Genomic DNA, 18186 nt, shown 5'->3' on the forward strand with positions numbered 1-18186 from the left:
CATCTAGCTCATGTGGACCATGTGCAAGGCAAAGGTTTGCCCTTGATAGGTTTTCTATTTTATCGGTCTCATGGTGGTAGTTGGGAGACAGAGTTATAGGATCGATTGCCGTACTATCAAGGGGGGCTCCCGATGAGTAGCTTGATCGTATTGTTGGTAGAGAGCTCAAACCATTGCATCCTTGCATCATCTTTCTTGGTTTGTGTTTGGTGTTTCTCTTTGTGAGTTTTAGAGCTTGTGGTCTTCTTCTTGACAAGCTCGAGTTCATCGAAAACGGAGTTCATGTGCATCTTCTATGATGTTTTCGATGTTGGAGGTTATGCCAGTTCTTCTCTGTTGGAGGTTTCTCTCCTCTATTTGTTAGGCATACCTCCCCTGCCACTTCTTACTATAATCAGCCGATGTTGGATGCTACTCGTCGTCTTCTATCCAACAAGCTTGAGTTTGCTCAATTTGAAGCTCATATGCAGAAGTTGTGGCAGTTTAGGCTTTATTGCATCCTCTGTTTTCTCTGTTGTGTTCCTGAAAGCCTCCAGCGGTAGTACTGCTCTCTAGAGCGGTAGTACCGCTTGTAAGCGGCAGTACCGCGGCCCTGTGCCGCGCGTAGTACCGCTGCTTCTGGGGATGCGTCTTTTCGTGTCGGGTTTCGCAGTAGTAGAGCGGTAGTACCTCTTATAAGCGGTAAGCGGTACTACCTCTCCACCCGAGCGGTAGTACCTCTTATTAGTGGTAAGCGGTACTACCTCTCCTCCCGAGCGGTAGTACCTCTTATAAGTGGTAAGCGGTACTACCTCTCCCCAGAGCGGTACTACCTCTCTGGCAGAACTTCAACTCGTGTTTTCTCTCTCGTTGGGCTGTTTTGACCGTGCTAAGCGGTAGTACCGCTCGTCCAAGCGGTAGTACCGCTTGTGCACGACCTGAGCACATAACGGTTGGATTCGGGAGGTCCTATAAAAGGGGGTCTTCTTCCCCATTGAACCTTATCTCTTGAGCTCGTGTTCTTCCCCCATTGTTGACCTTCTTCGAGCTTGCTTACTCTCAATCCCTCCATGGATTCTTGCTAGTTTTTGAGGGAAAAGAGAGAGGAGATCTAGATCCACATTTCCACCAATCACTTTCTCCTCTATGTGAGGGGAACCCCTTGGATCTAGATCTTGGAGTTCTTGGTGTTCTCCTTCTTGTTCTTCCTCTCAATTTCCTCCCTAGCATTAGTTGCTTCGGTGGGATTTGAGAGAGAAGGACTTGGGCACTCCGTGCGCCCTTGCCATTGCATTTGGTGCATCGGTTTGAGTTCTCCACGGTGATACGTGGAAGTTACAAGTTGAGAAGCTTATTACTCTTGGGTGCTTGGTACCCCTGAGCTTGTTCCTCTTGGGTGCTTGGGCGCCCTAGACGGTTGGTGGTGTTCGGAGCTCAATCATTGTGGTGTAAAGCTCCGGGCAAGCGTCGGGGTCTCCAATTAGGTTGTGGAGATCGCCCCGAGCAAGTTGACGGGTTCCGGTGACCGCCCCCAAGGGTTGCCAAAGTGTACGGGTTCGGTGACCGCCCCCAAGGGTTGCCATTTGTACGGGTTCGGTGACCGCCCTCAAGGGTCCCTTAGTGGAATCACGACTTCTTGCATTGTGCGAGGGCGTGAGGAGATTACGGTGGCCCTAGTGGCTTCTTGGGGAGCATTGTGCCTCCACACCGCTCCAAACGGAGATTAGCATCCGCAAGGGTGTGAACTTCGGGATACATCGTCGTCTCCGCGTGCCACGGTTATCTCTTACCCGAGCCCTTTACTTATGCACATTACCTTGTGATAGCCATATTGTTTCTTGTCATATATCTTGCTATCACCTAAGTAGTTTTTCTTGCTTAGCATAAGTTGTTGGTGCACATAGGTGAGCCTAGTTGTTGTAGGTTTTGTGCTTGACAAATTAACCGCTAGGTTTATTCCGCATTTGTTCAAGCCTCAACCGTAATTATTTTAAAGCGCCTATTCACCCCCCTCTAGGCGACATTCACGATCTTTCAATTGGTATCAGAGCCTCGTCTCTCTTTGTTAGGCTTAACCGCCTAGAGAGTAAAGATGTCGACTAGGGGATTAGGATTCTCTGACACTCTTAGTTTCGATGGCACAAATTTTGATGTTTGGGTAATTCGCATGCTTAATCTCCTTAGGGTCATGGACCCAAATTTAGAGCGAATTGTAGATATGGGTTTTTCTCCTTCAAAGGATCCCCAAAGATTATCTTTAGAGGATGAGAAAAACTCTTATCTCAATGCTCAAGCTTCTAATGTGCTTTTCGATGCTTTGAGCAATGTAGTTATATTTCAACTCATGCCGTTCCGGGATGCTTATGAGTTGTGGACAAAGCTTCAAGATAAATATAGTGTGTCCAAGATTTGTGGGGATGATTGTTCTCCCTCCACCTCCGGCCGTGTTGTCTTCTCAACTCCTTCTACTTCACCTACATGTGGATTTCCACAAGGTAATGTTATGGTGAGTAGTGTTGGTCATTGCAATGATGATAGTGTGCTTACCGTTGATAATCCTTCATCACTTTCTTATTGCAATGCTTCATCTTTGGACTTTAGCACTTCGAGCACTCCAAATATTTCACATGCTTGTGTTGATAGTCCTTGCATATCATGTAGAAATTGCTTGACTAAATCTCATGATGATATGCTTGCTATATCTTGTTGCCATGATAAAAATGCATGTATTTCCTCGAGTTGTTGTGCTAACAATGTAGAGGAAACCCAACACTCCATGGAGCAAGATGTGGTCTTGAATGGTGCTTCAAGGGATCCTACATCATCATCTATTGCATTTTGCCTTATGTCCAAGGCTTCAAAGGTATCTCCCACTTTGAATCCCAGTATATCTTGGGATGATATTGATGATGGCAAGAGTGATGATGATGTTGATTATGATGAAGAGAATGATGATGTTGCCTCCTTAAAAATTAAGGGGGAAATGATTTTTAAAGCTCTTCTTAAGAATAAAATTGCTCGTTCCAACTTCATGGAAATCATTTCTATTGCTATTGAGGGCAATAAATATATTGATGAGTTGGAATCTCGTCTTGAGGAGCATGAGGTCAGCATTGATAAAATGGAAGGTCATGAGCGTGATTACGCTAATGAGATTGCGGACCTCTCTCAAGCTCTTGAATTTGAACAAACCACCAAGGAATCTCTTGAGGAGACTTTTGCTCTAGAATTATCTAGAGTGAGGGAATCTCGTGATAGAGCTCTTGAGGTGGCCAATGATTTTGAAACTAAAAATGAGGAGCTTGAAGTTGTGCATGCTAAACTCCTTGAGGACTTTGAGCACCTCGAAAATGGCTCAAGGGTCATTAAGAGTGAGCTCATCAAACTCAACGAGTCTCATGCTCAACTTAAAGCTTCATATTCAAAAGAGCTTGCCAAGTTGTCTTCTCCTCTTGTTGCTAATGATGATGCTTGTGCTACTAACTCTATCTCTTGTGAAGCATCCATATTGAAGGAGAATGTTGAGCTAAGGGCTCAACTTGAGTTGCTATCTAGCAATTATGGGATGTTGGAAGAGAATCATGTAAAGCTCACAAGCTCTCATGATGATCTTCTAGTATCCCATAATGTGCTAAAGATAGCTCATGAGGCCATGCTTGCTAAGGTAACATCTAGTGAGCCTCATGTGGATACTAGCACTACTTCTAGTCAAAATGCTATATTGCTATGTGCTAGTCCTTGTAATTCATCTACTCACAATGTTGGTACATCTTGTGATGAATTGCTTTCCTTGCCTTGTTGCTCTAACGATGAAGCTTATACTTCCTCTAGTACTTGTGTTGAGACTAACCATGTAGAGGAAATCAAAGAGCTCAAGGCCCAAGTCACTTCTTTGATGAAAGACTTGGAAAAGTGTCATGAAGGGAAGGCCACACTCAACAATATATTGAGTGTGCAAAAATCCCCCAATGACAAAGGTGGACTTGGATTCAACTCCAATAAGAAGAAGAAGTCCAAGATCAACAACAAGAAGGGCCAAAAACAAGTCAAGAGTTCGGCCAAGATTATTTGCTTCAAGTGCAAAATTGAAAGGCATCATGTTAGATCTTGCCCATTGAAGAAGAAGGCCATTAGTGACAAGCAACAAGGGAAGCGGCTACAAGTGCATTCTCATGCTCAACCTCAAGTTGAAGAAAGGCCTCTTCCCAAGAAGACTCAAGCTAATGCTTCTCAAGTTAAGAAATCAAGTGAGAAGAAAGTGAAGAGTAGACGTTGCTACCTATGTCGTGAGAAAGGTCACGTCGCTTCTTCATGCACTAGTGGTAACTTATCCAACCCAATTATTATTGATGATATCTATTCTCTTGGGAAGGATAAGGTTGGGAATGTGTTTGCCAAGTTTGTTGGTACTCAAAGTGGTGCCACGAAAAGAACCATTTGGGTAGCCAAGCCTATTGTGACTAACCTCTTAGGACCCAACTTGGTTGGGGACCACCAAGCTCAAATTTGATCAATAGGTGTTGTTTGAGGGCATTGGAGACTTGGCTACATTATGAAGAATTAAGGGGACTTCATCATTCCTTTTGTCTCAAGCCAAGTCAATTGGATTATCAAGTTTCTATCTTATACTTGCGGTAACTTGTACTCAAATTGCTTACACTGAAAGTTACTTGCCCCCTTGCATGTTTTGGTTTTGTTCCTTGCATGTGTTTGTATATGATGTGTCTCCAAATTTCCTTGTGTATGTTGGTTTGCACATCATGTACTTGTGTGTCGTGCGTTGAGCCTTTGCGCATCTTGTTTGTATGTTAGTTGGCTCTTGTGAGAGATTAATGGAACATCCCATTTTGGGGGAGTGATGTGCTTTGTGCACCTCACGGTCCCATAAATGTGTGTACATGAGGAATACCACCTAGTATTGATATTGCAAGGTTATCTAGCCACTATGTGGCATGTCTTCTCATGAGAAATTCAAATTCTAAATAGTCCATTAATTATCTCTTGTTGGTTCCTCTTATTGCCTCTTGTTAAGTTTTCTTTAATTGGTATCACATTATGGGGGAGTAATATGCTATGTATATTACTAGCCTAGAAAATGTGTACATTTGAGATACTGTCACCTAGTGTTGATATTGTAGATTATCTTGTTCCTAGGTGGCATGTTAGCTCTACAAGTTGCAATTTGCTTGTGTTTGGTGTGAAGATGATGTTGGATATCCTTGCTATCTACCAACAGGAATTATTTCCAAATACTTCTTGTCTTATGACAATTGGTACTCACTTATGTGTGGTAGAAATTATTGATCATCTTTTCATTGGCTTATGCTTTTATTTGCCTTTTCTCTTGCCAAGGAATGTATCAACTCCCTTTGTCTTCCATACCACTTGTGGATCTTGTTTATTTCTTGATCTTGTCTAGTGTTTTCTAGATATAGTGAAAGTGGTGATCCCACCTTGTGCATTTTGTATTTAAATGCAAGTTCTCTATATTGCACTAGTTTTGGGGGAGCTATCCTATTTTCTATAAAACACTCATCTTGCGATCCTTATCAAGTGTGTGTTGGTGGAAGGCAAGCCGTTTTCGTTTTAGTTTGTGCCATCATGAAACTTTGTAGAGAGCTTGGTTTGTTTGGAACCATCCTCTTTTTTGGGAGTTTAATATCTTTTATTTGAGTGTATCAATGGATATCTCATTCCTTGATGTATCTTTTATGGATATCCTCCAAGTGATGTTTTATTCATTTGGTATCTTTTCTTCACTTGTTTTTTCTTTGTCATTTGGTATCGGTTCTTGAAAGTTTTGAGCATGCATATTAACTTCATGTAGTATCTTTGGCATGCTTTCTTTCTTTAACCCAATATATAAGGGAAACTCCGCCAAGTCTCAATTTGGATGAGATGTGCATGAAATTCATTTTGATATCTATATGCACATATTTATGTGGAGTTTTTCCTATGTATATTGGTGTTTCTAACTCTTTGGTCCCAATGAGTTTGGGTACCATTTTGTTTGTGTTGTTGTTCTAGGAACAATTGGAGATGCATTGGATGCTCGACTCACCCACAAGGAAGGTGGTGTCACCATGTGCTTATTGGAGTCAAGCTAGGATGCTCAATGAACTACTATCTATTACCTTCAATTGGTTTCTTCTACATCCTTCCAATGATATCTCGGTAGCAAGTATCTATTCATGCATTCCTTTCTTGCATTCAACCTTGTGTAGGTTGCATCTTGGCATGATATTCATTCCATCTTATGATGCTTGTTTCCTTTCTCAAAGAATCTCTACGATGATCTCTTGTTGCTAGTTGGGATGTCTTTGATGGTTGTGTGGTAGGAATTCATTTATATACAATGAGACCATATCTAGCCAAGTGCTATGCTTTCAAGCAAATATCTTATTGGTATATTTATGACTTCCTTTTGGATATCTTGTTCCTTCGTGTTGTAACTATTTCAGGTGTACATCCTTCTTTGTAGATATATCGTCTACCTAGAACCTTATACACTTGAGAGAAATTACATCTCTAGTTGATATCCTTTCTTTCACGTCCACCTTGTCTTTCTTATGTTATTTCTTTGGTGGCTCCATGAAAGCTTTTGCCTTGAGTGTGTGTCCTCTATCGTTGCATCTTGATGCACTCTTGTGTGGTGAAGATTTTTTTCCCTCTTGCTTATCTTTACGAGGCTTTTGCCATCTTAATTGGTATCCCTCGTCTTGATGAGCCTCTCTTCGTCTATCTTCACCACGGGTTGTCACAAGCATAGGTTCTCTATTTGCTTATTAGTAAGCTTGTGAACCCATTTGCTAGTTGTGTGTGGGAATGATAGGCCTTGCACCGTGTGCCTCCTTCTTTCAAGACTTTATTGATGCTTGATGCTCATCCGTACATTAGTCTTCTCAAGTGCATTGCCTTGACTCACACACATCTTTTTGGTTGAGCCCATTCTTAAGTTGCCTCTCTTTATGTTGCTCAACCGTTTGTTGGTTGCTTGTGCTAGGCTTTGTTTCCTACTTGCCCGCTTGAGCTTGTTGTGAGGTTCTATTGATCTTGGAGGAGCGACGATCCTATTTTGTGCTCGTTGTATCCAAATACAAAACTAAATTATGCACAAAACATGGGGAGCTTCTCTAGTTTCTCTAGGACACTCCTTTGCTCACATCATAATATCTTTTATTCTTTTGGCTCGTAGGATCATTGGTCTAGTTGGTTCAATTGGTATCTTTTGATAGCTTGCTTCAATTGGTATCTTTTGATAGCTTGATTGCTTGTTTCTCTCTTTGTTGTGTCTTTATGGCATATCATTCTTTTGCAATCTTTGGGCCTCAATATAGTTTGTTTTCCTCCAAGTATTTATCGTTGGATATGTGTATTGCATTCCACTCTCTTGTGGAGAAATACACAATTTATGGAGGACCACAATTTATATATGGCCTTCTTGGCTTTTCGCCCATTTTCGCAATCGATGCCAATGGGGGAGAAGTTTCAGAGAGTTTTGTGGAGTAGCTTTGGTTTTTTTTCTCCTTAGCATTTGCATCTCATTCGCATGCATTATTGGTTGGTGCATTGCATGGTGATGCATAATTCCTTGTATAAACTCTCTTGAAAGTGATTGTCATCAATTACCAAAATGGGGGAGATTGAAAGAACATGCGGTGCCCCCATGTTTGGTTTTGGTAATTAATGACAATCTCTATGGACTAATGGTTGCCTTGAGTTATATTTGAAGGATTTGTCCATAGGCATTTCTTGAAGTCCATGTGTTGGTTTCAAGGAGTTTATGTGGTGACCAAGGTGTTATTAAGGAATTATCCAAAGATTGGTCAGGTGAGAATTGAGCTTATTGCAAGAATGTCTTGAAGGTGATCATTCATTTTTACCTTCAAGACATCATCCAAATGAAGAGAGTTGGATAGAATCAAGGTTGATCAAGACTAAGTCAAGAGTGAATCAAGTTGATCAACACACAAAGCGTACAGGATGTACCGAGGGATCAAGTGATCCCATGCTATGGTAAGCATTGTCCATTACGCTTTGTGCACTAACCCATGGTATTCGTGAGAGTTCTTTGTGGGGTTAGGTTGCGGTGTGCAAGTTCAAGTGGAGCAACATGAAGAGATCAAATGCTTGGAGCTTTCCGTCCATTGTGGTGAAAATGGACTTGTGAAGATGTGCGGAAGAGTGGCTCACCCATAGTGGAGTATGGGGGAGCAATCAACTAGTCATCATCGAGCCAACGCAATCAAGAAAGGTGGTCCAACTTGAGGGAGTCAAGATCGTCATCATCTCGCTCAAGTGGACCATGTGCAAGGCAAAGGTTTTCCCTTGATAGGTTTTCTATTTTATCGGTCTCATGGTGGTAGTTGGGAGACCGAGTTATAGGATCGATTGCCGTACTATCAAGGGGGGCTCCCGATGAGTAGCTTGATCGTATTGTTGGTAGAGAGCTCAAACCATTGCATCCTTGCATCATCTTTCTTGGTTTGTGTTTGGTGTTTCTCTTTGTGAGTTTTAGAGCTTGTGGTCTTCTTCTTGACAAGCTCGAGTTCATCGAAAACGGAGTTCATGTGCATCTTCTATGATGTTTTCGATGTTGGAGGTTATGCCAGTTCTTCTCTGTTGGAGGTTTCTCTCCTCTATTTGTTAGGCATACCTCCCCTGCCACTTCTTACTATAATCAGCCGCTGTTGGATGCTACTCGTCGTCTTCTATCCAACAAGCTTGAGTTTGCTCAATTTGAAGCTCATATGCAGAAGTTGTGGCAGTTTAGGCTTTATTGCATCCTCTGTTTTCTCTGTTGTGTTCCTGAAAGCCTCCAGCGGTAGTACTGCTCTCTAGAGCGGTAGTACCGCTTGTAAGCGGCAGTACCGCGGCCCTGTGCCGCGCGTAGTACCGCTGCTTCTGGGGATGCGTCTTTTCGTGTCGGGTTTCGCAGTAGTAGAGCGGTAGTACCTCTTATAAGCGGTAAGCGGTACTACCTCTCCACCCGAGCGGTAGTACCTCTTATTAGTGGTAAGCGGTACTACCTCTCCTCCCGAGCGGTAGTACCTCTTATAAGTGGTAAGCGGTACTACCTCTCCCCAGAGCGGTACTACCTCTCTGGCAGAACTTCAACTCGTGTTTTCTCTCTCGTTGGGCTGTTTTGACCGTGCTAAGCGGTAGTACCGCTCGTCCAAGCGGTAGTACCGCTTGTGCACGACCTGAGCACATAACGGTTGGATTCGGGAGGTCCTATAAAAGGGGGTCTTCTTCCCCATTGAACCTTATCTCTTGAGCTCGTGTTCTTCCCCCATTGTTGACCTTCTTCGAGCTTGCTTACTCTCAATCCCTCCATGGATTCTTGCTAGTTTTTGAGGGAAAAGAGAGAGGAGATCTAGATCCACATTTCCACCAATCACTTTCTCCTCTATGTGAGGGGAACCCCTTGGATCTAGATCTTGGAGTTCTTGGTGTTCTCCTTCTTGTTCTTCCTCTCAATTTCCTCCCTAGCATTAGTTGCTTCGGTGGGATTTGAGAGAGAAGGACTTGGGCACTCCGTGTGCCCTTGCCATTGCATTTGGTGCATCGGTTTGAGTTCTCCACGGTGATACGTGGAAGTTACAAGTTGAGAAGCTTATTACTCTTAGGTGCTTGGTACCCTTGAGCTTGTTCCTCTTGGGTGCTTGGGCGCCCTAGACGGTTGGTGGTGTTCGGAGCTCAATCATTGTGGTGTAAAGCTCCGGGCAAGCGTCGGGGTCTCCAATTAGGTTGTGGAGATCGCCCCAAGCAAATTGACGGGTTCCGGTGACCGCCCCCAAGGGTTGCCAAAGTGTACGGGTTCGGTGACCGCCCCCAAGGGTTGCCATTTGTACGGGTTCGGTGATTGCCCTCAAGGGTCCCTTAGTGGAATCACGACTTCTTGCATTGTGCGAGGGCGTGAGGAGATTACGGTGGCCCTAGTGGCTTCTTGGGGAGCATTGTGCCTCCACACCGCTCCAAACGGAGATTAGCATCCGCAAGGGTGTGAACTTCGGGATACATCGTCGTCTCCGCGTGCCTCGGTTATCTCTTACCCGAGCCCTTTACTTTTGCACTTTACCTTGTGATAGCCATATTGTTTCTTGTCATATATCTTGCTATCACCTAAGTAGTTTTTCTTGCTTAGCATAAGTTGTTGGTGCACATAGGTGAGCCTAGTTGTTGTAGGTTTTGTGCTTGACAAATTAACCGCTAGGTTTATTCCGCATTTGTTCAAGCCTCAACCGTAATTATTTTAAAGTGCCTATTCACCCCCCCCTCTAGGCGACATTCACGATCTTTCAGCGGTGACAGCCTCCCGGCGCTGAACATCCGCCTTCCAGTCGGCGTTCGACATGCCCGGTGGTTTTGCCGGCGGTGCCCTCGGCTTCCTCTGCTTCGGCTGGGTGGCATCGGCAACGGCAGTGACGTGAGGGGCCGAATACTTCTTCGGCGACATGGCGGGATGGCGGCCAGATGGCGGGGAGAGAGAGTAGAATGGCGGGAGAAGAGGCCAAGAAGGGGTGAATGGAGGAAAATGGAGGGGAAAAGCGGGGGAAACGGCGGGAAAAGGGCCGTCTCTCGCCGACAGAGCGGACGCATGCACCTTTTTGCTTCGGTTGGCGCCCCCAGGCGGCCCCCGAGGGCTTGGGTTCGGCTTTGGTTTGCAACTGTTATTTCGGCCCAAACTAGCGATAAAGAAGGTCCTGGGGGCGCGAGTGGGCGGATTTTTCGGCGCCGGTACTAAAAAAGGGCCTTGGGGGGCCTGTTGGGGGCGCGGCTGGAGATGCTCTTACTCATATGTCTCAATTCAATGACTATATTTAGCTAGAAGAACATAGGCTTGAGTTTTTGGAGAATATGCCGCCATCCATGATGGGTAAAGACCTTCCTGGCCACCCGCTTCAACTGCATACACACCGCCCTAAATAGCGGTTGATACTTGAGTGCATGCAAATGAAAGGTGTTTTTGCCCTCGAAAACCAAATCATTTCTACATAGTCAGAGCGCTCATAATAAGGCATATACCCGAATTAGCGGTTTGAACCTATTTGACATTTCGTCCAACCAATGACCAAAAATACTGGCAACACATGGGCGGATACAAAACAAACACTATTAGAATGACTGACCACGTAAAACGTGCAAACTTGCATCAAAAAAGAGGTGTTTGATTGTCCCGTCATGAGTACAAAAACTACACTTCTTACTTCCTTGCCAATTGCAATGGGCTTGGTGCACCACCTCCTCTGTCATAGGTTAAGTGTTGTACCACCTTTAAAGAACAAAACATTATAATGCCTTTAGTTGCCTTGTATTGTTTTCTCGCGATGTCCTCAGTTATGGATCTGGCCGAAGATGTTGATCATCTAGTTGTTGGTTTGGGCTGCTTCTTAGGATGTTGAATTTAGCTGTGTTTTCCTTTGTTTGGGATGAGCTTCTCATGTCTCTCTGTTTCCGGAATCATATTCAGACCTCTTGCGTCCGTGTCAAGTGTTGTACCACCTCTTAAATTTGCTCTAACTTCTTCTATTAATGAAATGATACACAAACTTTGCGTATTCGTGAGCAAAAATGCATCCTTTTTAGACAAGAAATGGAAATCGATGAGAAAAATAAATCTTGCCTTCATAGTAGAATGAAACTGAACACGTGGAAGCATGTTGACCCCTTAATCAAACGGTACCATTGACCCGAATTGAGTAGTTATTTTCCGGTCCAAAAAAATCTTCGTGCTTTTAAGAATAATGATTTGGCCAACCTCAACGAAATTATTTAGATTCCATCCAGTAGTTTGAAAGTGTACCTAGTGGCAAGTGGTTCTTTATTGGTTCAGTGATGTGTGAATAGCATGACACCTTAACAGAACGAACACGGAACACACCTTGTGCATATTTGCTTTCATGCTAGCATTGGCATTGCCTTTTGATCTCTCCATGTTGCAGCTAGGCTCGGGAGGCAACCAGAAACCGAGCGTGCGACCCTTGCGTCGTGCAGATCAGTTTGCTGGTTTAACAAATGTGTCATCTTGACACAATTTTGAATTTCTTGGCATTATATATTTTGGCTAAACAAAAGGAAACTCCTCGTTGGAAGCAAAAGAACCTAAACAAGTAGGAGGAGCGCGTAAGAGATTGTGTCATGGGTGCCACTGAGACATTCGCTTCACAGTATAAGACTAGCAATTCTGTCACTACTGACTCACCAAGTTCTCTAGAGTTGGGTCGGCCAAATTGCCTTATTTTGGATGACCTTTTTACCATAAAATTTGGATTTTATTGACTCAAAATAGAACATCAAGAGGATACAAACATAAAAAGCACACATCTAACATCTGTATAGTTAGAAATTCTAACTTAGAATGCACAAAACCAAAATCAACACATGCACACAAAATACGCCAACAAATCTGAAAGTAATATAAGACCAAAGTAATGAGGAGACGAGGAAAAAAGAAAAACCCAAAGTGATCAGATTCATGATTGAAAACTACACTAATGACCATTCCGTACCATCTCATAACATCTCACAGACGACGAGATTATATAACAGCAACGCCTTCAGGAAGGGAGCGACGCTCAAGGGCCGCTGTCATCGGAAACGAACACCAAAGACTAGAATCTAGGTTTTCACCTCCAAAAACCAGTCCGAACATATCCGAACAATGCCCTCAACAAGGTAACGTCGTCATTTTAAGGTATAACTAACACGGGTTAGACCTAGACTTCCACCCCGGAACTCAAGACCGGGTGCTCGAGTAGCACCACCATTAATGTCACTTATATGTTGTCGCCACTACTTTTCCATGTTCCTAGCAGTTACATGCGATGTGTACCACTACGAGCAAAATATTACAAGTTTAAGCTCCGTGCAAAAGATAATTTGAGCCATAGTTGTACTTGACATAGCTCTACTGGACATATCTCCCAATGAGTTGCTTGTTCATCCTATAGCCATAGTTCTACCTGACATAGCTCCAAGCCTTCCATACACTTCAAGTGGCTTGGTCAGCCTTCTCCTGGCAGCAACATGTTGTACTATTCATATTTCACCATTTTGGTACTGGTGTAAGGGGCTACCTAGTAGTGTCAGGCCGACTACTAATTTGAGTGAAGATAGACTGAGTTAAGGTGAACTAGATTTTCATTTATGGTAGAAGAGATTAGGAAAATTTTAGTTACATTTTTTTAGCCGAACATTTTAGTTACATTGTACCAACAATCAAATCAAAAGGAAAAAAATAGCATGTAATCCTCAACATCATGGATTGACATCTTGGTTCAAAATTTAGTAGTTCAAGTGTTCAACTCACTTTTCTTTTAAGAGAGATATCTTTAATATATTTGATTCTTGAGTTTCTCCTCATGCCTCCGGCCCTCCCACATGAAAATAGGAAGTGTTTTAGGCTCTAGAGGCTTCTGGGATTTAGCATGAGCATTTCGCATCTAAATCTCAATGTATAAGAGCATCTCCAGCCGTTCGGCCCCCAGGGCGACCAAAAAGAGCCCCCTGGGGGTGAGCTGGCGCTAGATTGGCGCGTGGGGGCGACCTAGCTCTTAGTCGTCGGCCCACCGGTCGCCCCGGGTGCGGCGATGTTGTTTACAAAATATATGCAAACTCGGCGATATTTGCATGAACTCGGCGAAACTTCATTCAAATTTGTACATAAAACATGAAAACATGCAAACTACGACTGAACTACGCCTAAACTACGCCAAGCCGCCACCGTCCGCCGCCGCCGCCGCCGTCTACATGCCGAGAAGCCTGTAGAAGCGGGTGTAGTCGCCATCGTCGCCGTCATCGTCGTCGTCGTCATCGCCGTGCGGCTGGCTTGGGCCGGCGACGTTGCTACTGCAGCCCTGGCCAGGGTCGGCGAGGCGTGGTGGCACGCTGGACGGCCCGGCCTGGTCCTCCTCGTCGCTGTCCAGGACGATGACGCCGCCCTCTTCTCGCCCGTGGCGCCGGGCTTGGAGCTCCACGTACGCCCGACGCTGGCGGCGGACCTGCTCCCGGACGTAGACCTCATTCGCCCACTTGAGGGCGGACTCGTCGTCGGGGGCTGCCATCTCGACGTGCTCTGGCTTCACCGGGAGCAGCCCCGGCTCGGGCTTTGGTCGGACCAGGCGGAGGGAGCGACTCCCCAGAGCCGGACCAGGTGGGGAGGGCCGGGCACCCTCGTTGATGACGAGGGCACCGCTGTGGGTGCAGCGCCCGAGCGGCGTCTCCTCTGGCTCGGGCTTGACGGGGCGGAGCGCAGCCGGTGAGCCGGAATCCGACGATGTGGACGACCCCGACTCCATCCGCCGCGGCGTCCAAGAGCTACCACGGCGGCGAGAGAAGGACGGCCGCTGCGGGTACTCGAGGCGCGGCACGTTGCCGGTCTCGATGTGGTCGAGGACGGCCTCGAGGGTGCGGCCTGGCACGCCCCACCACTCGCATCGCCCGTCGGCGTTGAAGCGGCCTTGGGGGATGACGTCGTTGGTGGCGGCGATCTGCTCCTCGCGGTGGCGCTGAAAGTACATGGTCCAGAGGGTGTGGCTGTCGGGGGCGTAGCGCGGCTCGTCTCTCTGCGCCTGCGTCAGGGAACCGCGGATGCGGGCGATCTCGGCACGCCGTGCCGCTGCTTCGGGCACCGGTGGGACCGGTACGCCGCCGGCGCTCAGCCTCCACGTCCCCGGCACCCGCATGTCCGGGGGCGCCGGATACTCGGCCTCGTACAGCAGGCGCGCCTCCTGCTCTTGGATGTGGCGGCGGCCGAAGCCTTTCGCCGCCGCGCAGTCGCCTGGGTACCTCTCGGCCATGTTTCTCGTCGGCGGGAAGAGAGGAGTGTTGCTATCTACGCCGGAGAGGGGGGAATGAGAGCTGTGGCGTCCACCGGCGGGGAGGTCGCCTTTTATAGCCGTAGTGGGGCGGTGACGGGCTGCATGCCGGGCGACGCGTGGCTGGACGCGCGTCGCGGCGCGTTCACTGCGCTGTCCGTGAGAGGCATCAATGGAGGCTGACCGGCACGGCAGCGCGGCAGCCTTCGCATTGATTCCCACGGGAAACGAGGCGATGAGGGCGACGAAGCGGCGTCTCGCTGACTCGACAGGCCCATCCGCTTTCGCGCCAAAACCACTCGCCCCGGCGCCCCCGAGCGCCCCCAGCACGCCGGGTTCGGTCTGGATCCGCCGGCGCCAGTTTCGGCCCAAAAAACGGGCTCCTAGGGGCGCGACTGGGCCGATTTTTCAGCGCCGGCGCGGAAAAAACGCCTGGGAAGGGCCTGCTGGGGCGCGGCTGGAGATGCTCTAAGTAATTTGAATGGAAGTTTAGTAGAGGACGATGCATTCTATCTTGGAGCACAATTAATCCCAACTACTTTCCTGTACTACTAGTGAGTTAACTAATTCCATTGATGGTGATATATGCATATATGTACCTGAGAGGTAGATACAGCTTGGAATCCAAATCGGACAACCATATGCCATCAACAATTCTACTTGCACATTCAGTAATCAAATCGAGTGTTACTGGCTACCGACTATATAGAGGTGGTGCACACTAGTACGTGGTAGTAACATGCAAGGCTCTCCCCTCTTCTCACACATGAATTCTTAGCTGATATACATGTTTAATGTATATCTCCTTGCATTGCCTTTTCATGAGTTTGGCATGGGAGACAGCGGGAAGTCCGGGTGTGCATGATTGTTGGGTCGTGCTTGCGCCACAAGCGGCCTATGTGCCTTTATTGACGCTCTGCTTCCACTAGGGATGCAAGCGGCGTCCAGCATATCCCGCAAAAGCAGTAAATTAGTTCATTTCTGGCCAGAAGATTAACACTAAACTAGCTAGAGATAAATTTGTAGTAGGTTGTAGCCCGCAAACCCGTCCGATCTGCATCCCTGCCTTTGACGGAATGATATCTCTCAAGTATGCTCGATCTTCTATCCTGTTCTCTACAAGGTTTTAGATCCCAAGTAGTCTTTTTTTCTGGCAGGGCACCTAAATTCTTGGTTACCGCGGTTACCACGAAATACTGGATTTTTTTCTTCAGGAATTTAATATTTGAATTGGAATTCAAATGTTTTTATCATTCTATATGTTGGTTCTTAACCCGCTGTGGCCTTATTTTTTCGCTCATCTCCCTTTTTACACTGAAAAATGATGGTAAAAACAGCAGGCATGAAAAATCGAACCAGTGACCACAGGAACAGACCGGGAAGCACACGCATACCAGTAGACCACGGCTGCCTATGCATTTTCAATGAGTTCCAGCTGTATTTAACCTTACTCTGAACTTTTAAATTCAAAAAATTCAAAAAGTTTCGAATTTTTTTGCTCGGTACATAGATTTCTTGCGGGGTAACGAGAAAATCAGTTACCGCCAGGTATCCGAATATTTCGCTCGGTGCCCAAAACCATGGTTCTCTATCGACGCTAATATGTCGATTGGTCCTCGCCAAATACGATTTCGAACACAAAGAAGCAGCTGCAGTGAGGATTGCAGTACACGCGAGCACTAAGCTCACAACACAAGAGGCATCAACTGCGGGGTGTACATCTGTCCGAACTCAGAACATTTATTTGCTTAATCCATTTGGCTGAAACGGAAAATTCATACATTGCTTTATACTCCTCTGTGCAATTGTACAAGTGCTATTATGCTCGATACAAGGATGATTAGTAAACTCAGTTACCTGGCGCATGCAGGGCTAAAGTGAAGACACTGCAGCAGGTTTAAGCTGGGGCAACCGGCCAGTACATAGCGTTAACTCCAACAGACCAACGGAGGCCCGAGTCAGCCAAGACACATGTAGCGTTCCCAGGCGCACTTACAGCGAGCATACAACTCCAGCGCACGCAGGCACAACAAAGGCTCAAAACATGAGTGAAGCTTTTCTTTCAGCACCATCAGCGTGTCTTTGCGCTTTGCCTGTATAAGAGAGGCAGCCACGGCGAGAGCAACGCAGCGGCTTTATGAACAGGCACACTTACAGCAGCTTAAAGTCTAACGATACATGTGTTTGACACACCCTCCCTTAATCACAACTTCATCATGTTGAGATTATGCTTGAAGTCTTCAAAACTCCTTGTAGGCAAAGCTTTTGTAAACCCATCTGCAATCGGATCTCTAGAATGCACAAAATGAATGTCTAGTAGCTTGTTAGCAACTCTTTCTCTCACAAAGTGAAAATCCATCTCAATATGTTTTGTTCCGGCATAAAAGATTGGTTTAGCAGACAAATATGTGGCACCAAAGTTGTCACACCATAAGCATGCGGCTTGAGCGCTTTTCACACCCAGTTCTTTCAATATGGATTGAACCCATATAATTTCAGTTATTGCATTTGTTAATGCCTTGTATTCTGCCTCTGGAGAGAGTGTCATGTTTCCTTGCACACCATGATATTAAGCCAGATCCAAAAAATACAGCAAAGCCACCAGTTAACTATCATCCAGGCACCCTGCCCAATCAACATTAGAGAAGGCACTGATAAGAGTAGATGATGACTTGCTAAAGTTAAGACCAATGCTCAAAGAATTTTTCACATATCTAAACTATGTGATTGCCAGCGGTCTAACTGTAGTGGATATATAAAGGAGCTGACACTACACTTTCTTAACAACAAAAGAAATATCAGGTCTGTAAGGGTCAAATACTGAAGTGCACCTTGTCGACTTACGTATTCTGTGTTGTCCTCTTGATTCAAGAGTTCTCCTTTTGCAAGAGTTAAATTTTCTGTACTAAATAATGGGGTGGGTGACGGTTTCCAACCTTCTTATAACATCCAGTGGCAAAAAGAACCTAGTTTGTCTACGAGAGAAATGATAAGATCCCATCCAGCTTATTATGTATGAGTTGCTCAAAACGCAACTGCGAATCGGACTGAAGCCTGAAGCTAATTAAGTTTTTTAGATAAAAGGCATGCCCGACTTTATAAATAAAGTTATAAGGCAGGTAGCAAACACACATAGGTTCGAAACACACAACCAAGCAGACCCCAACCATGGGTCATACGAGGGAAAGTTAAACCCGGGGTACATGGCTCCCTAGCAAGTACACGGCACACAAGCCGGAAAGTTTACTGCCCAAAGGATACTAGCAGCGATGCGCAACCAGCTAAGCATCCTGCTCTTGTCTGCATAGATTAGACGCTGAGGCCCGAACTTTGGAGATCAACACAGATAGTGCATCCTGGTCGTCCACCTTAGTCTGTGATTTCCACT

This window comes from Aegilops tauschii, chromosome 6 (genome assembly GCF_002575655.3).
Source record: "Aegilops tauschii subsp. strangulata cultivar AL8/78 chromosome 6, Aet v6.0, whole genome shotgun sequence".
Classification (NCBI taxonomy): domain Eukaryota; kingdom Viridiplantae; phylum Streptophyta; class Magnoliopsida; order Poales; family Poaceae; genus Aegilops; species Aegilops tauschii.